This window comes from Amblyomma mixtum, chromosome 1 (genome assembly GCF_055824585.1).
Source record: "Amblyomma mixtum isolate Tamu chromosome 1, ASM5582458v1, whole genome shotgun sequence".
Taxonomy (NCBI): Eukaryota; Metazoa; Arthropoda; class Arachnida; order Ixodida; family Ixodidae; genus Amblyomma; species Amblyomma mixtum.
Window position 1 is genome coordinate 220,089,993 of NC_143012.1, and position 12,863 is coordinate 220,102,855.

Below are 12,863 nucleotides of genomic sequence, written 5' to 3' on the forward strand. Positions count from 1 at the left end.
CGAAGTGTTTGTCCCTACACGCTTCCCACTCTTGTTGAGCGCTTCGTCTTATAAGAGGTTCCCAATCTGGAGTGCAAAAGCCTCGCCTTGGTGGCAGCCCACAGTGCGTGCTTGATTTAGAAGAGCGCGTCTCCCGTTTTCCTTTCTTCCCAGTGCTGCATCGAGGCACGCAACTAGTCGCCATGGCCGCAACGGCGGCAGACGTGGCAGGCGTGATGGCAACCATCGAAGCGACAGCACCTCACGCGCCTGCAACAGGCTCCAGTTCAAAGGAAGCACCGACCCCTGTCTCGATGCAACAGACTGTGAAGGTATGCTAGCCCATTCATACGCGAGGTCGTTGGGGATATTAACAAACTATAGTGGACCTCTGAAGGCTTACCGACCGTAGCTCATTCTCGGAACACGGCAATGTATGCGTGCATTCATTGGAAGCTCCCATAAGTCCAATATTTAAAGAAGTGGAGCTATGTGACTGCTGCAAAACTGTTCCTCACATTCACGTCTGTCGACTGTCACTTGCCCAGAGACCCTTGGAGTCTGTGGTTGGCACCTGTCCAGGTGACATATGGGAGATTCCTTGATTTTACTTGACAGCTACAGCTAGAACAGAGCACCGAATCACAATAGGGGTTGGCTGATTGTGTCCAGTTCCACGGAAAAAAAAAAGAATATTTCCGCTCTTTCAGCCAGAAGCGCAGCACAGGAAGATCATGCGGGACTTCACGTAAAATTATCGATGCTGTTCACAGCGAAAACAGACTACATCTGTAAATTTCACCCCCCATAAGCGCAGTTACTGTTCCTGCACGTTTTGTACGATGATCATATTCGTTGCAATTTAGTTATTTCATAATAAGGGAGCAATTACTCGTTGACATCCACCCAAGCGCAGCCATATGGCTACAAAGAAAAGCTGTACAGCTTTCTCAGAAACTTCGTAGTTAAAGAAAAATTCGTCCTGGTCCCGGGTTCGAACCCGGGACCACCGCTTCACCGTAGCAGTCGCTCTACCAATTGAGCTAACCGGGACGGCAAGCTTATGGTAGGGCGAGAGCGAATTGATCAATAATTCGAAGCGGAAACAGTGTTGGTCAAATGTTTATGGGAATCCCCCAAGGTGGATCAGAATTGTAATAATCCTCCTTGTAAACTTTGTGATAATCCCCGGAAGCTTCGGGTGTCAAATCAACCGTCGGCATGGCTAGATAACTACACCACAACAAAGGGCACAAAACGTCACTGAAAATGAAGCTGAACAACCAAATACCACTTCTAGCACATTGGTGCAGCGGTTAAATGATGCGCCACTGCAATGGCAGGTGCTGCCACCAGTGAGGATTGTGCGACCCAGGTTGCTCTTCCCGGGCAACCAGTCAATAATTTGACTTCCACCTGCCACGGTGGGCAGTTTGCTCACTATCCGGTGGGCAGCTCACCCGAAGGTCATGTTGCACACACGACGATACCCGGCTTTACCTATCAGAGTGAAGCTATCTCTTCAAAAATCAAATCAGCAGAGCAGTCGATCGACAAGCCACCAGATGTTAATCCGAAGCGATCCGAAGCCAGGTCTTCCCGGCATGCCGAGCGCATTGTTAGTGGATGAAGAGCAGAGCCGCCGGCTTTCTCTGTACTTATTATTTACAAAACCCATGCTGTTCTGTACTCGCGCCAGCGCGCCTCCGAGGCAACGGTTGCACACCGAGATACTGAACATTGCTTTTTCACGCTGGCGCACTGGCCAACACACGATTCGGAACCGTTCCTGTCGGGATCGCGTAGACGAAGGAACTGCCAGTCCGTCACTCCCGGCCGCCGGAAACCCAAGGAATTTTCCACGTCATTCGAAAACTGTCGATGGTTCTAGCGCGTGCACTTCAGTCCACGGCGCACCGGCCCATTTTGTAATATCGACCCTGCTGCTCGCGGTATAGAGTTCAAGCCCTAATTGCCCCTATCGGCGCTGTCCTAATGGCCTTATATTAAGATCGCAGGGTCTTAGCCTAAGTATGAAAATCGAAAATTAAGAAAATTAAGCGGGAAGATTAAGAGCAAGAAATAATGAAAAAGATAGCGTTAGGAAAACGAAAGCATGAAATGTCTTTGGGAAATGCCAACTGAGTTAAACAGTTAGCAGCCGATGCGTGTTGGTCTTTGAATGCATTGAGTATTAGTCCGGAATAGTTTCAGTGCAAGGGGACATTCATGAATTACGAGCAAACCTTCATGGAAGTTTCTGCCTGGCTACAAAACACTCTGTAGTTATTTCGCTCCTCTAAAGGTCTGTAACAAACCAGAATGCCAGGCAGTGATCGGGACCACATCGACAGTGATTCATCTGCTTACGGCTATTCTGGGCACTTATTTACTATGCGAAACGATAGCTCGCATGCTCAGAGCAAAGCCCTTGCCCACGTGCTTAACAGCCAGCTGAGATCCAGTACCCTGTAGAGAACAATGAAGGGTTGATACCGTTATATTGTGTTCACAGGACGTACGTACTGCGCATGCACCGACTTGGAAGCTGAGATGTTAATTAGTGCCTGTGAAAGAGAAGCTGACGAAAGAGTAATTTCCAGGCATCGTGTACAAAATCCCGTGTGTGCTGTCTAGGATTTTGCGTGTATCGAAGAAATACTTTGAGTAAGAAAAAATCATAATAATATCAAATAAATGGAATCGAAGGACTTTTATAAAAAATACGTAAAACTCTAAAACATTGAAGGCTCGAAGGGATAGCAGTCAACAACTAGAAGCCGCTACATCTGCTCGGAACAGGCACGTGTGTTCGCGAATGAAAAGAACCAGACATCGCAGCTTTATATCTAGTCGTTGATTATAGATAAACATCGCGCATCCTCAAGCCTCGAGATTCAGGCGTTTGTTCCCTTCTTTCAAAAATACAAACTGAACTTGTCAAGCAAGAGAACCTAACGTCGCGCCTATATCGAGTCACTGATTATAGCTATGACATACACCCTCAAGCGTATCTGTGGAAATCTCACACAAGCACACGAAAAATGTCTATCGTGGAACTGTGCTATCGTGGATTAGCAGAGAGATAAGAACTAGGTGTGGGATCCCTCATCGATGTGGGTATAGCTGGCAACATAGAATAATTCTATAGCATTAAAGGTGCACTGAAGAGGAATCTGAACTCGTCTTTTTGCCGCGGGAACTCAATCTACACGTTCCCAGCATTCTTAGAAACTTCAATTTATTTCCCTGTGCGGCCGCTTTCTGTAATTAAATTGGAATAACATACGGCTCCTGCATTTTTTTTTAATTCTCCGCATGCGGTGGGAGCAGTCGACCAACGCATGGAGTACCTTTCAGGCAGTCGCGTGGCGGCTTTGCTTTCTCTTTTATTTTGTTTCTTTTAGGTTTCCATGAATAAATAGGTCTGGTCAGAGGCTACATGGCTGCAAATTAGGCCCATGGAAATAAAAATACGCGCGGACTTTTTGCTTTCGCCGATCACTACGTATAACTCCGCTGAAGCAGAGCGGCGAGCCGCCACGGGACAGGGTGAAAGGTTGGTCAACTCCTCCCACCGTTTGCGGGGAATTAAAAAAAATAAAGGCGGGAGTCCGACGTTAATCCGATTTAAATTAAGGAAATCGGCCGCACAGGACAATAATTCGAAATTTTCAAAAACGCTCGGAACGTGTCGATCGAGTTTCAGCGCTAAAAATTCGAGTTCAGATTCGTCTTCACTGCGCCTTTAATGAGAGTGGCAGTTACTGCAAATAGGCTTAATATGAGGCACAAACTGAAGGTGATGCAGGTCTAGGCGCCTACCTCGAGCCATAACGACCAGACCGCTGAAAGCTTCTATGAAGACGTGGAATCAGCAGAGATAGACAGATACAGAGAGAGGGAAAGGCAGGGATGAGCAAAATAAAAGCATAGCACACTGTACTCATGGGTGACTTCATACCGAAGGTTACCGGTAGTTCATTCTTAACAAGGCAACAACCTTGAACACTTCTAAATGTGCTTAAGACAGTTTTGTTTAAAAAAGCCTTAAGCGATATGAAGACCGCCAGGTTTGGAATGCGTCTTTTATTTTGTTATTGAGGTGTGTGCTAAGGTGTCTGCTGGGTTGTTCTGTGAAAATAATATGCGGCCCAAGAAAAAGCTGCACAAAGACGAGACATTCGGAAAAGAGCAGGGACTTGAGTGTGAGATGAATTCTTAAAACCGCGTGTTATTCTATGTTTCACTGTTTTGGCAGTACTAAAACATAGGACTGTGTTCCAAACAAAACGAGCGACCTGGGTCGCAACCCAGCGCAAGCAAGCAGTCCTACCGGTGGCAGCACCTGCCATAGAAGCTCAATGGCGCATCGCTTTACCGCTGCACCCTGCGCCCGTTGCATCAGGGCTTCCAAGGATCTATGAATGTAAGGTAGAGAATTACCAATATGGACATCAACCAACTATCGCTGTCGGAACAACTGCGATCCGTGCACACTGGATCTGAACACTGGAACCGATCTGAAAACTGGGTTGTTAACGCCCTAATTCGCATGTGGCCTTACTAAGCAAATCGACCATCATTTTTTTTCTTAGATAACGCCGACGACGACACCGGCTCTTCTACGACACAGGCTCCTTAACGCTATGCATGTATTTGTACGAGTTTTAACAACCATGATTAAGCGAATCGGCGTGCACATTTTTTTAACGAGGATTGCATCCGCCTTAATATATAGGTCGCCCAAACCTGTTAGGGCCCATCTGAACCTGTGTTCCCCTAACCGCTCTAGCTCAAATTGCTTTGTTGTTAGATGAACAATGCTTTAGTAACAACGATGCTCGATCTTCCACGCAGGCGCAAAGCTTGGCCCCGAGTCGAACTCCGGCAGAAGAGGATGACGAGGAGTGCACACTAGCGCAGTGCTGCGCAGCCGCGTCCGCACTCTGTCTCCTTTCTTGCATGCTGTCCCTCATCGTGTTCGTTGTGCTGCCTCTTCTCGAAAGACGCCCCACCGGAAAACCAGTGTGCGACACACTGGACTGCCGCCACTACGCCAACATACTTGGCCTGGACAGGATGGAGGCGGACGCTAACCCATGCGAGGACTTTGGCCAACTGGTCTGCTCCGCGGTGACTAGGAGGCATCGAGGGCATGCCTGGAGTACCGTGTATCAGGTGGTGATCGACTGGATGGAAGACATTGAAAGCGTCGTCGCAGTGACAGGGCATGAAAAGGGTGCTCTGGAAAAACCGATGCACCTCGTCCGTTCATGCCTGAAAAGAGAGGGCAGCGATGAAGACGCCATAGAGAGTTTCATTCAGTTTGTGCAGAACCGGACCTTCGCGTGGCCCACCGACGACGAGGATAGTATATCACTCAATTATCCCAGGGCTCTTTTGGCATTGTTAGAGCTGGCTGTTCGATGGGCCCTTCCGCTCTGGTTCCGCATAGACCTGCTTCCTTCGCGAGGTGGCCGAAATCGAACCCTAACTATCAAGCCATCCACGCTCCCTGTCATCTGGGAATTCATCCACCAGGAGCTGGTCGCCTACAAGGACGTATACTCGTACTACATGAGTTTCTTTAACGCAACGTTCTTCATACATCGAAAGCCCTCCTCAGCTTATCAAGCGTTCCTGCGTGAAAGTGCTGTCGTTCAGAGCCACATATTAGCAAACTTGAGCCACGCAATCAGGGCGCCCATCTTCGTTCCCCGGCTCATCGAACTACAGCAGATGCCCTCTCTCATCGCGCAGTTAAGGGCCGATGACTGGGTAGACGCACTGCAGTCTGTCTTCAACGCTTCTCCTCCCATCGAAGCTGGCGACGTTATCCTGGCAACAAACGGCGAAATCCTTGGCGTCGTGGGCAGGCTATTCACCGCTTATGATGCTCAGCACATCCTCCATCACACGGCCTGGTGGTTTTTACAGCTCATGGGTGGATTTACAAGCAACCAGATATTTAATTCTGGCAGCGTATCACAGACGGGAAAGCTGATCCAAAAGATGCTGTGTGTCTCACAAGTAGAGGCGACGGATTACGTGCTTTTGGCCGCCGTGAGTCAGACTAAGTTTCCTTCCGAGCAGCGCCGTTCCATCAGGCGTCACCTAGAGCGCGTGCACGCCACGGCCGTAGAGAAAGTGCGCGCTTCGGCGAGGACTCCCAGCCCTGTCAAGGAGGCCCTCATATCTTCGCTGCAGCGGACGACGGCCGTCACGTGGCCCGAAGAAGCCTTCACGTCCGGAAACGGCCCGAGCGACAACTACTCCCAGTTCGTGTCTGCCTACGACGACGCTAACGTCTTCACTTGGTGGAGGTCGCTGAGGGAGGGTTTACAGCGATCCATGGACAGCCAGCAGCAAGTCGCTATTGCCAAACTACCGCGACTAGACACGAGAGCAGTGACGTGGTACGACCCCGTTCTCGACGTCATCTCTGTTTCGTACACGGCCCTGGCGCCCCCGTTCTACTACAAGAGGGGCACCAGTGCGATGCTGTACGGAGGCATAGGCTTCATCTACGCCAGAGAGATCGCACAGGCACTTGGCGTCCTGACGACGCTTGTCGGCGATGGCGGCCACATAATCGCTTCATCCAACAGAGCGATGAGCTTCACGTTATGGGACAACATGACGTGCCCCCATTTGGAACCGTCAGATGTAGAAACAATTTTTCCTTCACTCCCAGCCTTGGAAATCGCCCACGCAGTATATCTCAATTATCGAGACCCAAAATACGACCTTCCTGTGAAGGGTCTAGAGAAGTACAGCGCCGAGCAGATTTTTTTCATCACATTGTCTTGCAACGTGTCACGTGGAGTTTTTGGGGCTGAGTTTGTCGAGCTTCTGCAACAGTGCGGTAGAAAACTTCCAGCCGTTCGCCAGGGCTTTTTCCTGCCCTCCAGGATCAAGGATGAATCGAGAGCCAAAATGCCGCTTTTTCTAAGATTTGATGCTCCTTCTCTTAGTGCAGTCGATGAATACAATTGGCTGATTTCTTAAATGATCATTCGCTAAAACCACCGATGTTTTCATTGAAACAGGAAACTTCAAAACGACATGTTTTTATTCTTTCTTCTTGCGTGGAACTCGTAACACAACGTTTGTATCCATGGATGCTGTGCTCTTGACCAGAGTTCGCCCTAAGATTGCTCGAACGCTTATTCTGCCTATACAGAGGTCCAGAGGAATTGAGTGATTGGCAGCTTGAACGTGCCAAATAGTTCGCGGACGCCATTGTGTTTATCTTGAATTTCGTTTTTAACTACCTGTACTCTGAAGCGCATTTCGCTTAGTGTTCGAAAGTGCTGCTGTCGCACACATACGTACTAGGTGTAAATTTATTTTTTCGCGGTTACTGAAGCTGTCACGTTCCATGATATTGTACGCGTCTGCACTAAGGCATTCTTGAGCTTCTCTGGAACTTTCATAAAGATTGTGTTTGCTATTTCGGACTTCGCAGAAGACAAGTGCATGCAATATGAACGTGCTATAGCCGTTAGCATGGGGTGTTTTTCACGGTTAGCTGACGTACTGCATCAGTCATTAAGTCTTTTCTGGGCGAGTTAGTACATCCTCATTCCTGAACAAAATAGTAGCGCTGCTAGAACATACAACCAGAGAATACTGCAAGAACAGTGAAAGGTCGGTCACATTGTATTTATACGAGCCGCATCTTGTGTTCGCGCGCCTTCATTTTAAAGCGGAGATTCTGCACAATTACGTGCTTCCGCAGATATTATACGCTCTGCTTCAAACTTCTAGACGATCATTTCATTTCCACCTGTAGTACGTAATCTTCAAGATCTTCAAGCTGAGAACCGATAATTTCCAGCTGGAAAAGCAATTGGAACGATACCCTTATCAAAAATTTCATGCTTCCAAGCTCGAAAAAGTCATTTCTTGCTAAAGGTTGGTTCCCAGCGAGAAACTGCACATTATCGGCTGGAAGGCAAATTCTAGCAGGAACTTCGTTCTTTTCATGCACGGTATTCATGAAATGCTTTAATGTTGATAACAGAAACCACATTCTAAATTTTCATCTTAAATAAACTTTCGATGCCTGTAGTACTGACGGACGATTTAGTATCTTAGAAATTCGAAAGTACAGCGTGCACCGCCAAGCACAGGTGAATGGACACACTTTCCGCGCTGAGAGTGCTCATCGGGCATATCAAGTCACAATTTAATTCGTGGTTTCCGATCCCAAAAGCCGAACGGCCTTCACCGATTAGAGATTCTCCTGTGAAAGCGATATATGCTGTGAGGTTTTCACACTGGCGTACCACTTGCTATAGAATGCTTTCCGCGAAGCAGAACCCCAGCCTAGGCGCATCGTGTGGTCGCCAGCCCATGAGGGACTCCCAGGGAACGAAGCGGCAAACTCGGCTGCCTGTGCGCTTATCGTCCGAGCACCCACCCTCCTATGTCCCGATAAGGATCTCGGTCGGCCGCTATTGCGCTTGTTAGAAATCATAGACGACTGCAGAGCTCGGCACCGACGGTACCCTTCTGCGGCAAAGGGGCCGTTGAAGGCCGACGAACGCGTTCTGCGGCAGCTCCAGACCAACGCCTTCTGGTGTCCGGCACAGGCTGCTCCCTACGACCCGAACGTGAAGCCCCAGTGTCCGCACTCTGTAGAGAGCCGCTGTTCTCTGTACCGCATGGTGTGGGCATTCAAATCCAATCCCCACTTCCCTCCCCATCCTACCCCCACTAAAGAGGCTTGGGAGGCCTTCCTCCTCGGGTGCTCGATGATCGGGGCCCAAGCGGCCCTTGCCCACCGCGCTCGCGAGGCGGCTGCCACTTGCGGCGGCCCGAACTAGTGCTGGTGGCCAACTGAGGCCGGCATTCACCATCTTCACTGGCCCACGTCCAATTTGCTTGTGTAAATAAAGAAGCTTCACAAGCAAGCAAAGCGAAAATATTTTGTTGCAACATAGAGCCCCCATTCAGAATTACGTGCAATCCAGAGTGTACTCTGGCGAATCGCGGCCGTTTTTAGTGCAAAACGTTTATTTATAGCCGATCAGACCTCCTGTAACCCAAGTCTTTTTGATTTTCAGTACACGTTTCCATCATCATCATTAGCCTACTCCCAGCGATTTCGGCGATGTCTCATGTGACAAAAATGAAGCCTCAGCCAGATTTGTGTCATGTTTACTGAGGTAAAAAAAAAACGACGACTCAGTCAGGGAATGGGCATGCATGCAATTTACCAAGCAAAGCTTAGTTGTGGAGGTGGCCCCGTAGTGTAAGGTTGGCAACACACACACATGAGGCATGTCCCCAAACATAGTTAGCACAATGTGAAATTCGAATTTGGAATCACCTCGGACGATTTGAAGACGTGCGAGACATTAAGTAAAGCTGCAATTTGGGGTAGCACTGCATGGTATGGGTGGCAACACATGGCACATGGCATATGAGGAATCTCTTGGATATGGTAACGACCTCGGAAATTTGCCCTTTGAATGACCTTGGCCAAATTCGACTGCTAGTAAATTTGGGTGTGCTCGGCTGGAAGACAAGCTTGACGTTGTTTCAGAATTGAATTGGCCCACCTCCAAAAATGGGGCTTTTCCACCTTCGAAATTCGGGTTGCCCACCACTGAAATTTTGGACATTGAGTTTACCCACGTTCAGAAACGACTTGGCATATTCCGAAAATGGGCTTGGCCCACCCCCAAGAACTAGGGGCGGCCCACCCGCAAAAATTTGAAAATTGAATTGGCCTACGTTCGGTACCGACAGGTGACCCCCCCCCCCCCCAAATGGGCTTGGCCCAAACCCGAAAAATTCAAAACTGAGTTGACCCACATTCGGAATCGACCTGGGACACCCGAATGGGTTTTGTCCCCCACCAAAAATTTGGGTGGTTCACCGTCCTTTCCAACAATAATTTGTGCTTGGGAATGCTCAACCGCCAGCCATTTTCCTGTTTTCCGCTGTACTGGACAGGACTCGCGATCCTCGGATGCCGTCGCGTGCTTCGAAACGCCCCTCCAACTCATTGTGCGCGTTTGTGTAGGGGTTACAAGGAATTGGGACAGGCGCCACTGCAGTACGTCCTAGAGTGGGTGGTCACTTGTGCCTTCCCTACAAAGTAAGCGAGTAAAAACGAGATTAAAATTGGCAGAAATATTAAAAAATGAACAAGCGACGTTTACGCTTGCTCTGGCGAGTGCCTGCAGTTGATCGTAATGCCTTGCAATTCTTTGAATGTTATCTCGTTGAGTTTTTCAGAAGTCTCGGGCAAGATACCTCCATACTGAATTTCTGTGCCATACGCTTGGGCGGAGCGAAGTCCTGCTCATTCCCGAGAACAACACTGCAAGTAAAACATTATTGGCAGCTCAGAGAAATGAACCTCGCAAAGTCGGTAGCGGTGCACCATTTTTCTTCACTGGGCCACCTCTGTTCCTCTCTTGCGCTATACGAGACTTGTCGCGCAAGGGAGCTGCTCTATTTTGTCGTCTGCGCACAAACTCCCACTTCGCGCCGGCACGGCTCCGGAAGATTCAGTGCCAGCTCACCTATGTGTGTCAAATGTCCTGTCATTCTTTATATAAATCACTTCCTGTCAGTATTTCCGCGTTTTTGACACGATCCTCAGGTACTTCTGGGCAACCTGAGGACAACGATCATTCCGTTGAATGACGTCTCTCGCGCCGTGAACACTGACCGACTAAACGCCGAACATTCAGAAAAACTATAAGTTTTTATAGGACCCTGAGCTAATTGGACAGCGGCAGAGACGCATTCGTTCAACTAAGTGACTCAGGCAGAACCAATTCCAACACACCCCTGTAAAGCTAGTAACGCTCGTACACAAACACCCCCCCCCCCCCCCCCCCCCCCCCCCACAAAGATCAGCAAGAAAACGGCTTGTGGAATATAATCTCCTTACAAAGTAGTCCTTGCCCAGACACCCAAATGATTAAACTAAACGGTAGGTGAAAATTATAGCATGGTTTCTCTCCAGAAAATAACGTGAATTCACCGCGTGTAAAGGAGTTCTACGCAGCGAGCAGGACGCACAGTAGCCCACATTATATGAGATTACATTACACGTCGCAAAAGTAGGATACTGGACAGGGTTCACCACTATGCTTTCCATTAAAATAAGTAAAATAAGTGCTCGGCAGAAGCAGCGTGCATCGACCAGACTTAAGTGCGCGTATTCGGGCCTCACACATAAGTCGTGAAGAGAGGCCGAAATAGGGCTGCGTGCGTAAGGCTGACATTGAGCGAACTCCAGTTAATCATGTGAGCAACACACCAAAATGACCGGCAACGGCGATTTCCTGAACTTGCAAACAACCAAGTTACGACAATCCCGTTAGGTGTCTCCCTGTGGAGCGGGCGCAAACTGCCACAGCAATCATTGATTTTCAATCTTGCGCGCCGGAGAAGGACGTCGTGTTTTGCGAGCAGGGAGTACGGTTCTCGGCGCAGTTGCATTCGAACGAGCGACGACCAGCGCTGTCTGATCACGGCACTCGAACACGCCGTCTGAAAATTGCTTCGACCAGTTTGACCAGAAAGGGCTGCTCGCTAAACGAATTCGGTAAAGGGGCAGGCCGAATGGAAAGCGCGTACGGGTGGTAGGGTCTTGAGACCAGAAACGACCTGAGCACACTTAACGGTGTTGTATTAACAGAGCAAGGAAAAATGCACTAGTTTCTGAACACAAACCATCGGCAGCGAGGCACGGGGATCAATATTAATTTCTGTGCGAAGATTGAAATGAATGACGCGTTCCTGAGAATAAAGTGAAGTGATGCTAGTTGCTGAGTCTGATTATAGTTATACACTATAATTTGCGTTTTGTTCACAGTGCTGAGAAGGTGAAATAAGCCTAGTAAAGGAAGAAGCGCCACCCAAACGCATGGATGCACCTGTATAGATCTTAACATTAAGGTTTTATTTTTCATGTTTACAAAGCGGAGCATGAAACGTTTTCTTGAAAGGACTGCATTCTGTTGGCATCTGAATGACGATTGTTAGGCCTGGAGGGTGCTGATCATCGAGTCGTAAGAGCTATGACAAAGGTAGAGCTATTTTTCGTTTTCGATTGTTTGCGTTCATAAGGGGTTTTTATAAAGAAAAAGTGAGATATTTTCTCCATGCTTGTTTATTTAACGGTTATCAAGGCAAGTAGGCCATGACATATAATTGTTATGTGGACTGCTACTTCGTATACGTATACGCAATAAAGAATTATTATTATTATTATTATTCAACAGAACTTCAGAATACTAGCTCCTAGACACACGATACATCGAAATAACACGGAGAAAACCACACTCGGGAATTTCGACGCACCTTCTCAAATTTCATGCTGATATTACGTCAAGCCACACTACAGAACCAAGATAATAATATTTTTTGACGACAACAGCCGCTGATTCTCTGAGTTCCGGTATGGGCTTTCCAGGGCTGAAACTTCAGGAAAAAGAGCCCGATAAAAACATTACATGCATGGAACGAATAGGAGGAACTCCAAGGCTAACTGCCAACTTCGGGCACTTTGGCTGAGTGGAAACCTGAACAGGGTCGCCGAAACTGAAATAAATCTTTGCGTTGACCGAAGTGTGAAGCCAGACCTACGACGCTGGCTCCAGGTCCTGGCCTTCATTATTTACAGTTGTGCTCTATGCTCTCCAGGCATCTCTTCTCCAGCATTGTGTTAGAACGGCTACTTGGGCTAGTTGCTTTAGATTCATTGCTACGAGGCAGCGCACAGAGACGACGGACAAAAAAAGACACACAGCAAGGCGCTCCTGCATGTAACGACATTGATGTCAGTTCATATTCACGCCTTTGTAGCCGCTGGACGCGCCTTTCTTTTAGCTCTGTGTGCCACTATTCTT

The 12,863-nt window shown here is 48.3% G+C and overlaps 1 pseudogene; it reads left to right on the forward strand.

Moving 5' to 3' along the window:
- The first annotated feature begins 215 nt into the window (after positions 1 to 215).
- LOC149370946 (uncharacterized) lies at positions 216 to 6,934 on the forward strand (annotated as a pseudogene).
- Positions 6,935 to 12,863: the final 5,929 nt, after the last annotated feature.